Source organism: Sinohyriopsis cumingii, chromosome 3 (genome assembly GCF_028554795.1).
Source record: "Sinohyriopsis cumingii isolate HCF-2022 chromosome 3, ASM2855479v2, whole genome shotgun sequence".
Classification (NCBI taxonomy): domain Eukaryota; kingdom Metazoa; phylum Mollusca; class Bivalvia; order Unionida; family Unionidae; genus Sinohyriopsis; species Sinohyriopsis cumingii.
Genome location: NC_142963.1, coordinates 99,198,569 through 99,218,196, shown reverse-complemented (window position 1 = coordinate 99,218,196; position 19,628 = coordinate 99,198,569).

The following is a 19,628-nucleotide window of genomic DNA, read 5'->3' as shown; positions in this document are numbered from 1 at the left end:
TATATATATATATATATATATATATATATATATATATATATATATATATATATATATATATATATATATATATATATATATATATTGTTTACATTAGGACAGAATGTACCATTTTCTACATTTTCTCTCCTTTGTTTCGAAGCTATCATTAAAAGTTGTTTTTCTCAGTAGTTGTCTTCTTATCTTTTTTCATAAACAGAAGACTTTAATTAAGTGCTTCCGACCCAAATAAGGTCGTCAAAACGTTTGAAAGGGTCGCAAAGGGTCGCCAAAACTTTGTTTATTGTCACAAAAAAAAAAACATGATGAAGATGTGGAAAATGTGGTCATGTTTCTCAGATAAACTATTTGTATTGTTGCTGAAAACCTGGTTGGAAACTACTGCTTTAATTTATCCAGAGTAAGTTGGAAAGATAACTTGTAACTTCGAATTGGATTGTTTAAAATCAGAGAGGGTTATGTTTTCATTGGACGAAAAGTGTCAGATTTTCATAGTACGACAATGATGACTTAGAAGGCAAGTCAGGAGACACTTGGATCTTACCAATATAGAACGCAACCCAAAAAGTGCAACCTAGTGCATTGGCAACCAAGGAAATTATAAGAACAATGCTCGTGATATGTTTATATGTGATAAAGTCATTCAAAATACTAACGAGCTATGCATTACTGCTTACAATTCAGTTATTGTACTTTCAAAACAAAGAGCATTTTCATAACGATTTAAAATTTAAATTATAGGATCGTGAAACCACACAAATGTCCATGAAATTAGACAATATAAATTTAGCGATGTTCCTCTGCCCCTGTTTAATATATTTAGAGAGAATATTTCGCCATTTTAGTCTGGATATAACATAATAGTTTTAAATATATAGAACATTTAGCGTTTGTTAAAGCGGAGGCCAAACATCTGATATTTATATCTGTACTTCATTCACATATTTAAATAATATCGTTTCTCGACAGATGTAGTCGTTCTGTCTTTTCAATTCTAGTAACCATATGATTGGAATAAAATAAACTGATTACTGCGTTCGTGAACTATGTGGTTATATTAGATTCCCTTTACAGCAATAATCATCACTGATATTGAATTCTCACGATCTTTATACTATTTCTAATGAATGTTTGTGTGTGCGTGTGTGTGTGTATCGTAGTAGTTGTGGTTACGATTTTATCTTGACACGGATATCATAGATTCAACTTTTTCTTGAGGCCGATTCCTTGATCAATACTGCAAAATTTTAATCTGTGCTCCTTTCTTATCTTTTCTTATCTTCCTACTCTTATTGTTTGCAATCCTAGGCATACCATCAATACAACTGTGCTTTTTACTGTATATATTGAGGAACATTTTCTAGCGCTACTCTTACTGAAAACCAATTCCCAATGATCGCACTTCTTGCTATGACATAGTTCTTGACCTCTTATAGAGATTCCCATACAGGAGCTATGCAAGGTCACTTCGCAGAAAGTTACTTTTTTATATTGTTTTCTCGACTTGACATATGCTTTATCGTGCCCTTAATCATCCTACTTAAAGACTGTTGCTACGTGTGTTTGCCGTAATGAAAGTTAATGCTTCCTGTACATTTAGTTAATGGTCCTGAACTTGCATGCTTTCAAGTGTTTTTAAAGGTTTCTATATAATCACTCGTCTAACATGCATCGCATCTACCGACATTCAAGATGAACATACAACATTCGCTCGTTCTGTGTATTAAATCATTTCGTCACATTCTCCATGGGCAGAACTACCTTATTTGAGTGTTATAATATAAGAAGCGTTCGTTCTATCTTTAAATATTTTATTGCCACTGATATATCATGTACCTGTTGGGTTAATATGTGTTTCGTCTTCACCTGTTATTATCTCAGACTTTGCATATTTCAGTTAGTTGTACATTTAATAACCCAGTAAGTTACTAAGCACCTAAATGTAGCCTGTACCTTCAGTAAATTATTGGCCTCGCATGTCACTCTCGTTATAATTTTGAGATGAACTCCTCAGTAAATTACTGACCTCGAAGGTCACCTTCATTATAATTTTGTGATCAGCTCCCCATGAAGTTATTGGCCTCAAAAGTCACCCTCATCATAATTTTGTGATGACCTCCAAGTGTTCATCGCGTATGGTATGGTGAGAGTTTTAATGTCACAATAAATGACAATGAAAAGTTTCTATCAAATTATCTATATCAAAGTGCTACGAATTCTTTAGTGATTTTATACCACTGCTGATATGCTGAATAAACTCAAACATTTGTTTACAGAAATAAAATCAACATGACAACGTTTTAGATTTTACATTTTCAGACAGTCTAACGGGTCTAATGCATTTCTTTTCAATTATTCCATAGAAATTCCGGACATGTCATATTCATGATCAATTTGGGGTATCATGTCGATTTAAATGGGGATACTTATTGAACCAATTACTGTATCTTTCTAAACTTTAACCTGGTCTATTCTGTGGTTACTTCTACTTTTACCTTAGCACACGAAAATCATAAATCGTTCTTTATCTTCAGGTTTATGAGTTTCCTCCGAATAATTGATACCTATTTATATGCTACGTTAAACATGTTACTTTTACGTTGTCCCTTTACAAAGATCGCATGTAAAATATATGATAAATGCTCAATTAAACCGTCAATTAAATCCCTGTCTGGTTCGAATGTAGATTCATCTTTGTTGCTGGTAAATGATATGTAAGGAATGTGGAAAGTACGATTCATGTGCCATCAAGGTCACATATGACCCATAGCCACCAAACGCTAGGCCATCTCTACTTATCCTTCAATAGTTTCAAGCAAAAGGAGCACTCTACCACAGGTCTTCAAAATAGTTTGTGAAAAAATTACTTATCTAGAATCTATTCTGAGAAAGCAAAACTATGAGCGAAAATAATTGTTACAGAAGCACAATCATATTGCCGCTTCCGCCTTCAATACGGCACTAATATACAAACTATCCAGGACACAAAGCTAGCACATATCCTGAAATGTATCAATCCGCAATTCACTTGGAATCTGTTAATCCCATTCCAGAATGACCCTTCATATGGACATTACCCAGGAAAAAGGCTAGTTATCACTTAAATACAAGGGATTCATCTACCTTGCATATCTCTATTTTCCTACTATCGGTTAATATCATGCGTTGTAATTTGTCACTAATATATTTTGATTTTAGTATTTGTTCTTTCTTTGTATATTACAAATTATGACATGCTTATGTTTTTGTGGAGATTTCTGTTTTTAGACTGTATTTGGAAAATCTTACATTTAGGGTACTTAGGTTGACAGCAATAATATATGCAAAATAATTTAGGCGAAATATTTGGTAAGAACCCTAAACTCTTGACTTAAAATCTGAAAAAAGAATGTGCCATCCATCTGCCTCGCTTACTAATGGCATAGTTTCTAACCCACGTGACAACTGAATACAGTTCCAGGTTGTTAGCTGGCTTAGATAACTATCAGTATGTTCACTGTGTTTAAATGTGTAAACAACTAGGTTTGTAAAAACGAGTATTATGAACACAAAAGGAACTTTCAGAAATCACCAAGAAAAATATTGGAAATATTGAATCGAACTCTTAATTCTAAAATGTAGGACAGCATCCTCAAAATGAAACCCGAGAATGCTTAGATAATTTACAAATTCGTTGATGGATACTATGGATTATGGCTATCTTTCGGCAACAGATGTGTTCTGTACGTCCAAATATATTTAGTGAGAAAGTCAGAATGTAATTATATGATTTTATTATTGCTATAGGCTATATTCATAATTGCATAGAACAATAGTAATTTTAGGAGATATTACAGTATATGAGACAGAATACTGAAAGGGGCAGAATAATGAGGGAACATATCAAGAATATATTTACCTCAATACGACAAGGAAGATACCTTTAGGGCTGAGAAAAGTTCGGAAAATATATTATTCAATGACAAAAGCAAGCGTTGACAAAAGGAAAGGAAATAATGAATCTTAGTTGTTATTTTGAAGAATATGTTGTCTACCACGTCTCGCCCCATGTACCCTGAATAATCGTCTTAAAAACATCATAGTATTATGATGCAGACATACATATTATGTTATATACAATGATCCAATGATTTGTATTAAGTGTTATCAAATCAGGCCTTGGATGAAATTGAGCATAAATAGCAGTTATACATCATAAACATATTGTACACTGAAGCCGAAACGTCTTTATAGCAGAGGAGATAACAACATAACGCAACAACCAATCAAATATTACTTGTAAGTGCGCAAATGCTCTCAACTGAGATGTATTAATTTATTTTAAACAATGAGTGCATACTACTTTTTTAAGTGAAGAACAATACACCACTCAGACAAGTCGAAATATTTGATCAGAATGTTCATTACCGCTCCGGTAGTCTAGAGGTTACAACGTCCGCGTTTGATGCGGGATGTCGTAGGTTTGAACCCCGGCCGAGTCATACCAAAACGACTAAAAATGGTACTAATAGCTTCCTTATTTGGCGGTCAGTATTAAGAGGTTAGCGTTAGGACTGGTCAGAGTGGAGTCAGGATAATGTGACTGGGTGGGACATGTAGGCCAGGATGCCCCAGTGATAGACATTACTATAAACTGCCACACTGCAGACATCGTAGGGAAATGACTGAAAAATTGGTAATGCTACGTTGAAATTCCTAATCACACACACACACACACACACACACACACACACTCAGAATGTTCATTTAGATAAAATAGTATTATATAAAGGCACAAACTATGCTTCCCGCGAAAAATGTGAAAGAATGTATTGTAGACTGGTTCATACATGACGACTCCTACTTATAATAGAAATAAAGAGAAATTTCCATAAAACAACAGTGTCGTAAGATATCTGCAAGACATGTATATCAAACATTTAAATGACCGTTGTTTGCTAGCTGTAGAAGAAACAATAATTAATATAATCATCTTTGATGATTGGTCATTTTGGTTTGATGGTGTTTTTTTCCATTTTTTCTTCTTTATATCTCCATCATTTCCACATTTTCACAATCCTTACTTGTGCATTCAACGGAGTCTATTTTGAACCGACCAAGAGATTTGTCCATATAAAAAATTGTTTGCATCAAGACATCATGCTTAAAATATGTATAAAATATGCGAAGAGAGCAGATTGTGCGGTAGAAAGATCATGATTATTTAACTGTAACATAACTGGTCCTGAACATTTACGCCGTAATTTGAATTACAAAATAAGAACAGTACCTTCCACCATTCTGATCTGATTGCTAAAGCATTCGAATTTTAAAAAAAAATGCCCCAAATCATAGTGTATCAATACTACCAAATAATGACCTAACATACTTATTTTAATGACAATTGTATTCTTGATCTACGTAAAACTTGGGAAAGTAATAAACAATATTCTGTAAAATGAATTGTCAAATTTGAGATCTTTACCGGTATTTCTGCCAACAATTAATGCACCTCGCTATAAACCTAAAAGGATGATACATTTACAGGAAGTAGAAACAAGAATTTTGAGAAATGATTATTTTATTTTTCATACCAATACATGGGTTTATTTGAAAGATTGAATAAAACTGAACTGCTAAAAAATGCTTTTAGAACTCACCAGATCTTATATTATCGCAGAAGATTTAAAATATATTATAAAACATTTTAATCTTTTATGGTATGTTTTAGTTTCCTTAGAATATATTTCACTGTGTATGACTACATACAAACTAGACCCAGCAGATTCAAGACTAAAGCCATAAACTGTTTATTTCGTTCTATCAATGTGGTGACTATAAAGCAAGGACCTTTCCATCGAGTTGTACGTTTGTTTCAAACTCAGTTAAAAATACATCTTTAATTCTTTATCACATACTTACCAATCTTCGTGGAGGACTCGCATTTGATACCAAATATAATAAGCAGAAGGAAAATCGATTTCCGCAAAACTATAGAAGCTTTGGATCATACCTCTCAGCTAAGCTTGTAAGTTGCATTTGAGACAAGTGTTACGACTATATGGACTTGGACTAAGTAACATAGAAAAGCAAAACCTAAACGCTTAGTAAAATTCAACAAAGAACATATTTATCTACGCTTAAAAATGAACATTTAAGAGGAACTTGCAATGTCGTAAATAAAATCAAAAACTAATCTGAATCTTTCTATTACAAGTGAAAACATATAGTGTTCAGAATGAATTCCAGCGGTGTTCCGATTGAAATCCATTCTTAATTGCGATGATGAACCGATTGTCTTGACTGCGTCACTATTCCAACATTCTTGGTGTATCACAATCATATAATATGTGATGTCTTTGAATGAATTAACAATAATCCCGAAATAGTGCTTTAGTTCAAAATGTCAGTAATCACTTTGTAAATCCAATGCATTACTCGGAAAAACAACTTCTTTTAAATTATAACAGAACAGATCTATAAGATTGATATTAAGATGGCAGTGGAGTCTTCTTTACTTCAAAACGTTATTAAAAACTTAGACACAATAAGATGACCAGGATTTGGGTCATTTTCCCATCAAATTTGTAAACAAATTCACTTCTACAACATTCTAAATTTTGTAAGTACGGCTAGACTTTGGGCTCCAATATCAGGAAATAACCTAGTTATATATTACAAACATGGCAAACGCAGGTAGCCCTTAGCATCTCCAATGACGATACCAACATTTTGAATTCAAGTCCAAGTAAAACTATTTTTGAAAAGTGACATTATTCAGGCAGCCAAAAACTGCTACCCTCAAATACAGACGAATTTAAGAACACTTTAACAAAATAATTTGATACATATTAGTCACATTGATTCACTAAAAATATGCAAGAAAGGAATATATTACTTTTATGCATGTGAAAGTACATCTCCATTCAGATTGGTTATTTTTTTCCTTGATTTTCCTAATGTCAGTGTGGTATTTCTGCAACACCAAACTCTACCTGAACAATCTTGGAGTTTTGCTTTTCATTTTGTTAACGAAATTAAGGGCTTATGACTATTAAATACAATACTGGGGGAAAGAGTTGAATTAATACACAACACAACGTGTTGCAAAGTCAATAATAAAGACAAAAATTCCTTCTCGATTGTGGAATAATGTCCATGGTGCCTGTTTAATTTATCAAAATAATATCATACTGTGTGATCTACACAATGTGTGTCTTCTTGAATCAATATTGCTATAAACCCCAACATTATTTTCATCGAGAGACGTTTTAAATATTCGACTGAAATCTGGAGCTAACATAATAATATACTTCCAAGTATGAGATTGGCAGAAGATTTAAATTGCTGAATGTAGAATTCATGCATAGCAAGCTGGAAACATCCAGTTCTAAAATTTGACCCTGATCAGATATGGCAGACTTGCAAAGGGGAAAAAGTGCACTTGTTAAAACACATATCGGGTGGACACATATTCAGGATGAGTACTCCAGCATAACAACCTCAATATGATAAAGCGAATTCAAAATGACACCGTGCAATATTCACATGCCACATTGCATTTTTAAAGTAACCTTAAGAGTAGTCTCAAGACATTTTATTTTCATTTCATTTATTTGAGTTTTAATGAGCAAGGCATTTTAAACATAAAGTTATATTTAGAAAATTGATGTAGAAAATAAAAGTGCCAAATATTAAACTCTGCTATGTCACCTCGAAAAGAAATAAATAAAGTGTAATGAAATGTTTGAAAAATGTTAGAAAGTGTCTTTCTGTTAATTATACCATTCCACTGGAACTTTATCCATCTCTTACAATGAATCGATTTGGGAATAAATTTAGAAGGTAGAAATCCCCAAAATGACCGGGTATGGATTTATTTAGCGATCGCGTGTTTGTGAATCGTACGAATGCTAGGTACAGTCAAGATTCGAACATCTCAAGAGGATATCGATAACGATTAAAATACATTGTTCTATGAATATAGCCTAAATAGATGTTACACGTTGGGTAACAAGAGGTTTGTTTTGTTAGGCGACTCGCTATAAACATATAGAGTAAAGGATGAAGTGGAAGAAAATAATCCACATTGGATTTCTTTTTATGTCGTCGTTAGAAAACAAAAACCAAAATATGAAAATTATAATGAAAGTCAATATTAACAACGTGTTATCTGCAACAGAAACGACGGCAAATGTTGTTTTAACTAGGCGTCCTGAGAAGATAAATACGACGATAACGAACTGGAAGATGCAGGTCCTATCGTTATCAACTACAAAGTAAGAAATCATCATCACATAACTGCTATAATTCTCTTCCGACTATCTGAACCCACGTGTCAGATCAAGAAGTGTCAATAATAGGAAATAAGGACGAAGCAAATTTATCGATTAGCAAGCATTTCATAGTTGAAAGGTGTGAAAAAATAGGTCGGGAGCCTCAAGAAAGGAGTTTTATTCTATAAAATGGACAATAAAATTTCCTAATTTTTATCTGTTTATGGGCTACTAACGCGAACAACCGGGTAAATATCTAAACGCATCACAAAATGTACAGAAAGGGTAAATTATTTTGAGGAATGGAGACTAGAAGTTTTGAGAAAATTTATGTATCTAATGAATACATTTGATTCATTTTGAAGATGTAAAGAAACAGAATCACTAATATTCTAAAGATGCAGTCGAACATGTGAATTATGCAGGGTGCTATATGAAATAGACTTTATTGTATGTTTGATGTTTTTGATAGGGTGCGTCCTTGTAAATAACAGCGCACCTGAGATATGTTTCAACACGTAAACGGTAAAAGGCGATCAGCGACAATTCTTTGTTTTGTTACTTTGATTTGCGTAACAAAATATACAACTGTAATGATAACGTCAAGCATTCCATAAGACAGTACATCATTGAATGCGTATCATGAAAATGTAGAAAGCGATGATATATTAAAAAAATTGTTTTAAACTTGCTTAGAAACGTTTCATATGTACATGTCACGAACACATTGCACCTGTTCGATTACTTGTACGACGGAGGAACATTCTATATAAGTTATATTCACCATTGATTGAACATTATTATTATTAGTAGTAGTATTGATCATTAGTGTAACGAGCTACATGGCAATAATTTTCCAAACTGCGACACTAACTTGCTAAATACATTAAAAGGGTACACACTACCCAAATATTCCAGAACATTCTTCATATATATGTGTGTGTGTGTGTGTGTGTTTGTGTGTGTGTGTGTTTGTGTCAAAAACAGTGGCCTATTTGATCCCATTGTGTTTATTTAATTATTAACACCCCCGTCGGCGATTAGCTAAAACAGACATTGTTTATACAATCGCTGGTTACAATATGGTCACGCTACTTACTTTTTCCACACCCATGATCACATGATCAATTGATAACTTCAACATGCCACTCAAAGTTTACTAATCAGAGATTGATACATTTACACACTCCCAAACTGACGTAGGTAAATCTGTTATCCGACTGACTGTAGTTTCATATACAATTTTTTGAATTTCCTTATATTTGGACAGATTATTTCCAGATTATAGAGACACGTTTTATTGTAATTTAACACTTTGGTCCCCTATTTTGATTTCCGGATCTGGAACGCGGTTTTCTTGATTAACGGAGCAAATTAACGTTTCTGATGTATGGCATGAATGAAAAGATGATTATATGGCATCCTCCTATCCTCCACACGCAAAGCCATTCGAAATAGTATCAAGGATTGTAACATGCAAAAACGTTTGGTGTTTATCGCTGTACGTGTAAGAAAATATCCATAAAGCGGAAAAACACCGTACACTGTTTATATTATATCAGATATATGATAACTAGAATTGTTTTATTCGTCGGATACTTGAAATGTTGAATGCAAAATTTGAAGATAATTACCTTGCCTTAAATTTGTTATAAACATACTTGACATGATAAAAGTCACAAAAGCTCGACATAATCTACGTAAACCATTTTTCGTTCAGTCAGTAATATTTACCTTCGACCTATTTACCCCTGGATAAAAAGATGTCTAATTTTATGCAGGCCTTCCATTTAGTTTATTCATGTTTTGTTGAATATTTGTCTTTGTTTTTTGTCGGAAAATGCTATATTTACTTGGTAACATCTGAGATTGTCATTTGAACTTTTATGCTCAAAGCAATAACCACCTCTCTTGTCTTCAACGAAAGTTATAGTAAATACTGTTTATTACGTTGCAGAGTGTTGTTGTTATTGTTGTTATAGGGTTTAACGCCATTTTTCAGCACAAGATAGGCTATACATGGCGGCAGAGTGTACTTGGATTGTAGAACATTATAACCAGATAGCACCATAATAGTAGACTGATAGTGAATTGTAATATAAAAAATGAAATACGCGTGGCTTATTCCATGTTGTGTGCGTTTGCTACTCAGGCGGTGAGTGTGGAAGTATATTATGTTTCTATAACAGCTATTTGAATTTCATTTGGGTATTATACATCAACGATCACATGTATAATTTTTTCTCATATAATTTTGAAGGCCAAAGAAATAGCTGTTTTGAAAGAAAACTTTGACCAAAAGAGACCCATGTTTTCTGTTTTAATATTTGAGGGCCAGTCGTGCATGGCTTGTACTGATAAATGGTGACGTGTAGTGACCATCAGTGGTATAAGACACATTTTAAAGGCTTGCCTCTCACATTTTTCCATACTTTGACAAATAGAGACACATTTTTTGCACAAAATACTAACAATCTTTATCCTATTTTTTCAATCATGTCTTTCGGTTTCTAACCTTGGTTTAATCGTGGCACTTTGCAAAGCATTATGATCAGTATTTCATCATGAAAGTTTGATGGCAAGTGTGCCAGCTTTTAATAAAATTTAAAAGATAGGAAGGGAGTGGTGGATGTTTCCCTCCCACCGACACCTCTTGTAGTAATCGTTGCAATAAAGATTTTCTTCGACATTTCACCTACCAAATGTGAACATAGCATAAATAAAAGAAAAATGTAGATCTTTGGCACATGTGTATTTGTTTAGATTGCATCTGGTTAGTTCTCAATCACTTCGAGAAAGCTCGTATATAAGTTTGCCGGAATGTGTTTAAATTTAAGACTCTTATAAATGTAGAAATACGGGAGATATGTTTATGAACCCTAAAATATAATTTTGAATAATCAAATGTTAGGACAGAAACATCTGGAAAAAATCGAAACAACTCGACAGACATCTTGCCAGAATAAATGTTCATTTGCGGACAATTTCGGAAATAGTCATGACCAAGTGAAACCTACTTATGTCGTTTATAGCAACGTTGAAAATAGTTATTCCGTACACGTTGCATACTAGCTAATCATCGCACAATTGTAATCATGTTGCAAATGGAACCATGATATCCTGGATAGTGTAAACAGTTAAGCACAACTACTGTGGTTCATCCGTTTATGTCGATTTAAGTCAAATATTTCGGGTCATTAATTCATAGAAGTATATATTGCAACCAGGATTTATAAAACTAGCCTGGTAGTATAGCGAGATAAACCTTTTTACATTTGTAATTTGTGAGTTACATGTGCTGGCTTAAGTGACAAAAATATGCATCATTTATATGTTAAAGCACGATCTGAACATAATTTACTCTTCTCCGAAAACAATAAAAGACTGTTAATCAAAATTGAACACACTCATGACCTTTAAGAAGAGGAAAATATGTTATAACAGTATATACATTAGTAACAATGAAAAGTAGACATTAAATTGTAATAAATTGTCATGCTTGTCTTTGACTGTGGAAACTACGATTACTGATTACAAGTCCCGTAGGCAAAACTCACAAATAGAAAACAAAATAAATGATTTTTTTGCAAATAACCAGTAAATTCAAGTCTAAGTAGAAAGCTTTTATTCAGGATTGATTCACTCCTTCAGCTGCAACAACATATATAATGTAATGTCTTTACTGTAATATTACATAGCAATTGTCATAATAAAAAGTATATAGACTCAATTTCCCGTTTTTGATCCATATAGACAAATGTCTGGATATGAATGAGAGTAACCGAGGAAGGAAATCCCAAATCCAGACAGGCCCTTTCATCGGTGAATTGAACATTACTGACATCAATACAGGTCTTCGCTTTAAGAATTGGCAGCTCAGTTGGTTCGCAGTAACGAAAGTCCGTTGCTAGAAACATAAAAACGAAAACAGTAAAAATTTGATGATTTATTGCGAAATATGTGTACTGAATCAGTTTGATGAACGTTAGAACTGGAGACCCTGGAATTAGCCCGGGAGCATATATTGTCTTCGTTATGTATGGATATTGACCTGTTTGAACATGGCAAACTGGGAAGAGAGCAAAGATATACATACATATATACATATATATATATATATATATATATATATATATATATATATATATATATATATATATATATATATATATATATATATATATAACCTATACCACTACGGACATCGTCATGCAGTCAATACATGCAAACACAAGTAGGATTTTAAAATTCTTTCTATTCACTTGCTTGCCAGAAGATGCATTGTCCCGTGCCCAATAACGCCCATGTTTCAAATCCTGACAACATTTATAACAGCTTAGGGCTCGATAAAAGCAGACAAAATCGCTTTACGATTATATACATACAATCATTACCTCCTGTATCTGAATATTATTTATCTCCATCTGATCTGTTTTTGTTTCAGGATGCTCGAAACTTTTTAAGGTAAGAAAATTCTCTCACAACATCGATGTAGCTTTCAGAATGAAAAAAAAACAATAACGCTAGCCAGGTTAACAACCCTTAAACTAATAAGTTCAACAATCAAAAGTTAACAAATATTTGTTTGCATAGAAGAAAATAATTGACTGTATTCAAATTCATTTTTCCAATTTGATTGGTTACTAAACGCGATTTGTGTAAATTAAAACACCCGGGCTAAATACACACTTGATCAGATGACAACAATTCCTATTTCCAACAATTAATATTTGAGAGCTTTGAGACCTTCACTGACTAGTCATTAAAATCCTGTTCTTGAATTGAACCAGGAAAATGACGTGTCCAGATCAGAGAGGGAAGATAAATTCTAGCAGTATTTCCAACTTAGCGCTAAGTTTATTGTTAGTTTATTAAAAACAAAGATTGTTTTCAGCATCTGGCAAGTACTATATTTTAATATAAGGATTGTAATGAAAGCAGTCATAGTAGATAAAACAGTTATACATATTGAAAAACAAAGAGCCTGCATGTTTAGCTTACATCTGGTCGCATAAACCCCATAAAGTGTTTTTTAGAGTCTTTGATTGCTCATGGACAATTTCTGGAAATCTCAATGCAAGTAAATAGATTAGTCTCGTCTGTTGTTTTCAAACCCAACCATGATTTAACTACATCGAAATTGTATTCGTCAGCCTGGGTACATAAAAGTGACTTCGATCGCAGACCCAATGAGGTAGGTTCGGTTTCTACTCCTTACTAATCATCTTTCTCTGTCTCACTGAATATTGCTTATCCTGTCACACTTTTTAACACACGCTTACACGACAACGAAGACAGCGTTCAGCCAAGGGTGGTGTGGTATGATATCATACTACGGAATGTTGAGTGGAGCCAGAATTACTTTATGAATCTTACCGGTATCCACAGAAAGTCTTTCCTCATCTAAATTGTTCTTGCAGAATTGATTTATTTGTTACTGTGATTACGACCTATTATAAGCGAGAGATGTCATTCACCTGATCTCAGATCTAGGCTGGAGCATTTTAACCACTAAATATATTTTCTTGAACATTGATCAAGTTCCACATCTTATCATACCACTGATAGGTTTGTAGCGCTAAGATCAGTCATTGGTAGGTAAAAGGGCAGTAGATACGCATATAATGTGTGGTGTCCAAACCTGTTTTTAATCCTACTGTTATTTAACTTATGCGTTCAGTTACACAATGAGAAACATACTTCAAGCACAAATGAAAGGAAGTTAAGTGTTTTTTACTCTATTTAATAACGGATGGTGCGTCTTAAGTGTTTAAGTGGAATTCATTTGAGAGTTTTGACAGGTGTTTCGAAAACTATTATCTTTCTTAATGCACGCTCTAGTCTAGCTTTCTACATCAATTGTACCTTTCCAATGTATTATCTAATTTGTAATTTGTTTTCCAATGTAAATTGTTTGTAAATTATCTTTTGTATCCTACCTATCTGAAACAAGAACCTCTCCTACAATATTAGCTACTATATTACCTACTCATTTTGAAAGCCTGAAAAGTAACTATTCCATTACCATTCCAAATTAATCGTTGTTTTCAAACTTAATACTTCAATAAACTGAATAAAAATCCAAGTTTCTGTTCAAAACAAAACGCAAAAAATCTGAAAATATACGTTGTGAAAATTATTACTTTCATAGCGATAAAGGAAATGTGTCAACCCGAATATAAAAGTCTATTTACAATACATTTTCATTGCCTAAAATGTATTAAATCGCATTCACACATCAAGATTACCAGATTCGTATAAAGAAGCATTTGACACATACAACTTTAAATATATATTATACCATTGCACGAATTCATGGATATCAATGTCTGAATTGGTTATATCTCATAATTTTTTAAAAAGGTTTTGACCGTTTTCTATTGTTCTAAGATGTTTACTTCGTAGTTAGCGTGTTTAGGTTTGACTAAAATGTATATATAAAATTTTTAGATGACATACAGATGCCCGGTCATCAATTTCTCTCTACCCGCAAAGAGCCATACCAGAGGAGCATTGCAGAAAAATGCGTACGTCATGACTTCCATATATCCTTCGTAACAATGATGTGCATATTTCTGGTTGAATGTCAGTTTTTTCTAAATAGAAACGTATGTGATATATTCTATTTCTCGATTATGAGTATGTGTAGGTATGGGTTGTTGGTGCTTGGAGCGAGAGGATGGCTCTTGTAATCCGCGGATCCAATTCATTAATTTAAATTATCAATACAGATATAACCACAATATGGGGACATGTTGAAGTATTTCAAGGAGAGCAACTACACCATTGAAACACTCTTTGAATTTAACTGAATTTATGCACTTGTGTGCCACGGAATTGCATAAACATTTTTAATTATGAAATACGTGTACTCGGGTTTCGGTTTTCGTGTATAACGATACCCGAGGGTGATTTATGTATATTGGTATTGTATTTCGAAAATGTGAGTTCGGTTCATCCTATGCGAAGTTCTTTCGATGGGAAAAACCGAATGCCTTCAGTGCACAGACGATATCTGTGTATAAATACCTCGCCGTAGGTAAAGCTCTTTACAGTACGGATAGTCTTGTCAGTCAGCGGTCTACTATAAGGACTTGCACATCTTCAGCTGTAGAGGCATGTAAGTTTATTAATTTCTTGTATATAAGATATAACTATTGTACTACCACGTTTATTTTGTATGTTTGCTATGTAGCTTTGGTTTTCGCAGTATAATGCACGTATTTATATTATTGTTTGCGACTTAGTAAGGGATTTATTTTAGTAATAAAAAGCTACGTTTTTTAAGAAATGTTTAGTATAGTAGGATTCTCATCAAACAGGGTTACGTTTACTTGTAAACCTGTTGATGTGTAATTATTGTACCGGTAATGTAATTCGTATAATTTACCGTGTATAACGTCATTATGTTATTATGCCCGTATCATATATAGTACACGGTATTGGATATATTTTCAGCTGTTCAGATTGGTCGGAGTTTTCCGAGTGTTCCGAGTGCCCGGAGTGTGAAGGAGATGTGTATAGCTTTCTGTAGTGTCCAGAGTATCTAGGGTGTCTAGAGTGACCAGAGTGACCCGAGCGTTTAAAGTTATCAGAGATCGGGGTCGACGTGGTGCAATCTGTAAAGCCAACCACGGGAATTGACCATAGCAGTTGTGAAGCTGAACTAACTTACATATAAGTTTGGGGTTTGTAAAACCCATTGTATCGTTCGGGACTGTAATGATGATTTGTATATCTGTCTTTTTTTTTTTTTTTTTTTTTTTTTTTTTTGCATAATTTCACTATCTGAGTGAATTCATTTTACTACACGAGCAAACTTCTACATTGTTTATTAGCTGAGTAAACTATATCCATCTTTTCATTGTGAAATCGTTGTGAACCATTCACCACTTGTCTTTGTAGTTTGTAATGTAACTTATCTGTAATTTTCATTATTAAGTCTGTGCGTTCTTATGTTAATTAATCCAATTGTTAATTCATTATTAAACATTGTATTTATATAATCGTCAAAAGTGTTCTGTTGTGAATCTGGAAATCCCACCCGGTTCTCTAGTTACATTGTGTTTATCTTTATGTTAGCTGTTTGTTGGACTCGGGATTATTTGCACTCGATATTTTGGTATCTATTTCACTTTCATCATGAATATGTACGTGTATTTATCTGATATCTATATTATCTCATTCTGGAATAGTATCCCTCTCTTAATCGCACTTGTATTTTCTCTAAACCAGTCCCATAGTTTCGGCAACTCCGAGTGTGCATCTCGTGGCTAGAAAAATCGTCTTTGCCCATTATAGTTAAATGTTTTCCAACGACTTTTGCATTGGTTTGTTTAGTCACTTAGTGTTTTAAATAAAATTTTATAGTTTCTTTACTTCGGAATATTAAGGATATCAGAACACTAGGAAGAAACTATATATATATATATATATATATATATATATATATATATATATATATATATATATATATATATATATATATATATATATATATATATATTCAATACCTATCCATTGTCTTTGAAACATTTTGGATAATCAATATAGATAATTCAGTGCCATTATATCGCATAATGATCTCATGGTCTCTGGGATAAACTATTTAAATTATTTATGATGTCCCTCTCAGTGCTTAGCATTATGCAATTTGTTATTCATAACCATCTATAATTTCCTCTTCACTATCATCATCATCATCATTCTGGTTCACTTGTATAAACACAAGTTACAATTGTACCTTATTATGCATAAAATTATTAAAAGAGACTCCCATGAAACACGAGTTGATATTTTAAGAAACATTTAGAAGTTCAGATATGAAATATATATTGTAACACCAACTATGCATGTTCTAGTACAACTATATTTTTACGTCTTGATGCTGCTGACATGATGAACAAATGAGTTTGAGACAGGCATGCAGATTGATGTAACAGGCCCTTACTTTGAGTTTAGGATTTTGAGGCCTCCGTAACAAGAAAATAAATATAGAACGTTTCGTGTTGTTTGTGACAATAGTTGATATAATTCTATATAGCTGACAAAGCTCTGAATCCTTTCATGCCTCTTTGGTCTCTTCACTTATATGTTTCACAAAACTCTTGAGTTCTTTATCACGTATTAATCGAATATTATGGAAGTCTTGCATCTGAGATGATAACATTTTAATCAATAAGAAAACCAACCACCACAATAACTATGTAAGTTTTAGATCACATCTCTCGGCTAAACCTCACAAATTAGTTGCATTTGAGACATGAAAATACCTATTGCTTTATGGGTTACGATGTTAAAGGTCTAGGTCGGAGTAACCTCAAGAAATAAAAAATGTCCCGAAAACAATACTAGTCCTGTGCGACAAAAAATGACTAAACGTAGTGGAAGACTATCACTTTAGATAAGAAAGGAACGACCGATTGATTCTGGGGTCAACGTGACATAGATTGAAGGTTGGAAATGGTTACCGCAGATTATCTAGAGTTCTGTGGCTACTTTCTGGTCCAGTTGTTTGATGGCTTAAATTTATATAAGGTTGTAATTTCTTGCTTTCTGAATCAAAATGACTTGTATCTGACGTACGAAAGAGAGATGTACACCAGGATAATAATTTTAATTAACATATGGTTAGGAATAAGTCATTTACGGTGTTGTTGTTCAACTTTACGATTATAATTGATTATCTTTGCATCAATCGTCACAACCAATATTGGATGCTGCAAATCTTGATACTATTTCGAAGGTTTGTGAATATATGTAATGCCGGATCGGTGTCGAATGATAGAGTATTTATCCTTTTATTTTATTTTATTGGTTAAAATTTTGCATCGTAAAAATCCAAGCAGTCATGTATCACGATCATATCTGCAGGTTGATGCGTTTTATCTAGACAATACGTACTGAAATTTGCATTCACAAACACCGTATTTCTTGCAGAGGTATATGCATTATTATAGTTATTGATCCCATATCGGAATTTCCTCACAAGAGACATACAACATCGATCTACGCAAGGTTATAACTTTCTATTGACATATCGAGTTGTCATATACTTTAGGATGGTTTTAATCATCTCGCTTAAACGTTGTTTTTACTAGCCTTCAAATTTGCCTGAATTTAGTAACTATTCTTCAGGGACCTTCAGTTTATGGTCCTGAACTCTCAGTTGTTTAACGTTCAAAAAGTTTAATGTATACTCAGTTTGTGGAATATTTTGGTCTATTCAGCCTCTTGTATAGATCAGTGCTATACCGCATAATGAGGTAATAAATAAGTTATAAAGATACAATAATATAGTGATCGCATCATTTCGACCAGGGATGTCAATGCTGGTTCAAAACGGAACGCTGTTGTTTCACGTTAGATAATTTTCTTTTCACTTTTAGTTTAACAAATGCAATGATATAATGGACAGTTTGAAAGTAAAATACATTAATAACAAAGAAAGTGAGAAATAATTTATTGATATTGTGCAAGCAAAGGGCTTTTAAAATAAGTTTGTATTCTGTCATAAAATGGAACGTTTCAAGTAGTTTTAAACAAAACATACCTATCACAGTAGTTAAAGTGAATACATTATTCAACTCCCCAGTTAATCGATGAGGTCCTTTGTATAATATATATCATTAACAATCGTTATTTTGAACATGCATCAGTCCTGGCGTGTATGTACTTCTGAGTGCTTGTCTTGTTCACACGTATGTGCGTGAGTGTGTGTGTGTGTGTGAGAGAGAGAGAGAGAGAGAGAGAGAGAGAGAGAGAGAGAGAGAGAGAGAGAGAGAGAGAGAGAGAGAGAGAGAGAGAAAGAGAGAGAGAGAAAGAGAAAGAGAGAGAGAGAAAGAGAGAGAGGGAGAGAGAGAGAGGGTTGTCCGGTTTCAAACCGATTTATTATAGACTGTTGGAAAGACACCGATGATCAAGATGTCTGCATTTTGATATATCAGGTGTGAAAGTATTTCATCATGGGATAATTTGTCTAACACACATTTAAATATTATAAGGCGTATGTTCTTATTAGAGCGAAATGTAGTTTATTCTATTGCTTTGTTTGTAGCTGAGCAGGGGTAGGGGTGGGTGAGAACTGATATGAATTAGTAGTAACTTAGTTTTGCTACCTTGCTAGAAAATGTGTCTAACACGTGCATGCAGATGAAGTATTTGAGTAATGTTGTGCTAAAGCATATAATTCATTTCATCTCAGATAGAAAGTCTTCGTGACCCATGCCCTCTGGTCTAGCACTGGGGTGCAAATGAGCCTCTTATAAGGTTTCCTCACAGATAAACCATGAATGTGTAATCTCCTCGGAACAAATGTATTATATGATGTTAAAAACATTCACTTAAAGAGAAGGGTCATGAGTGCATCATTAA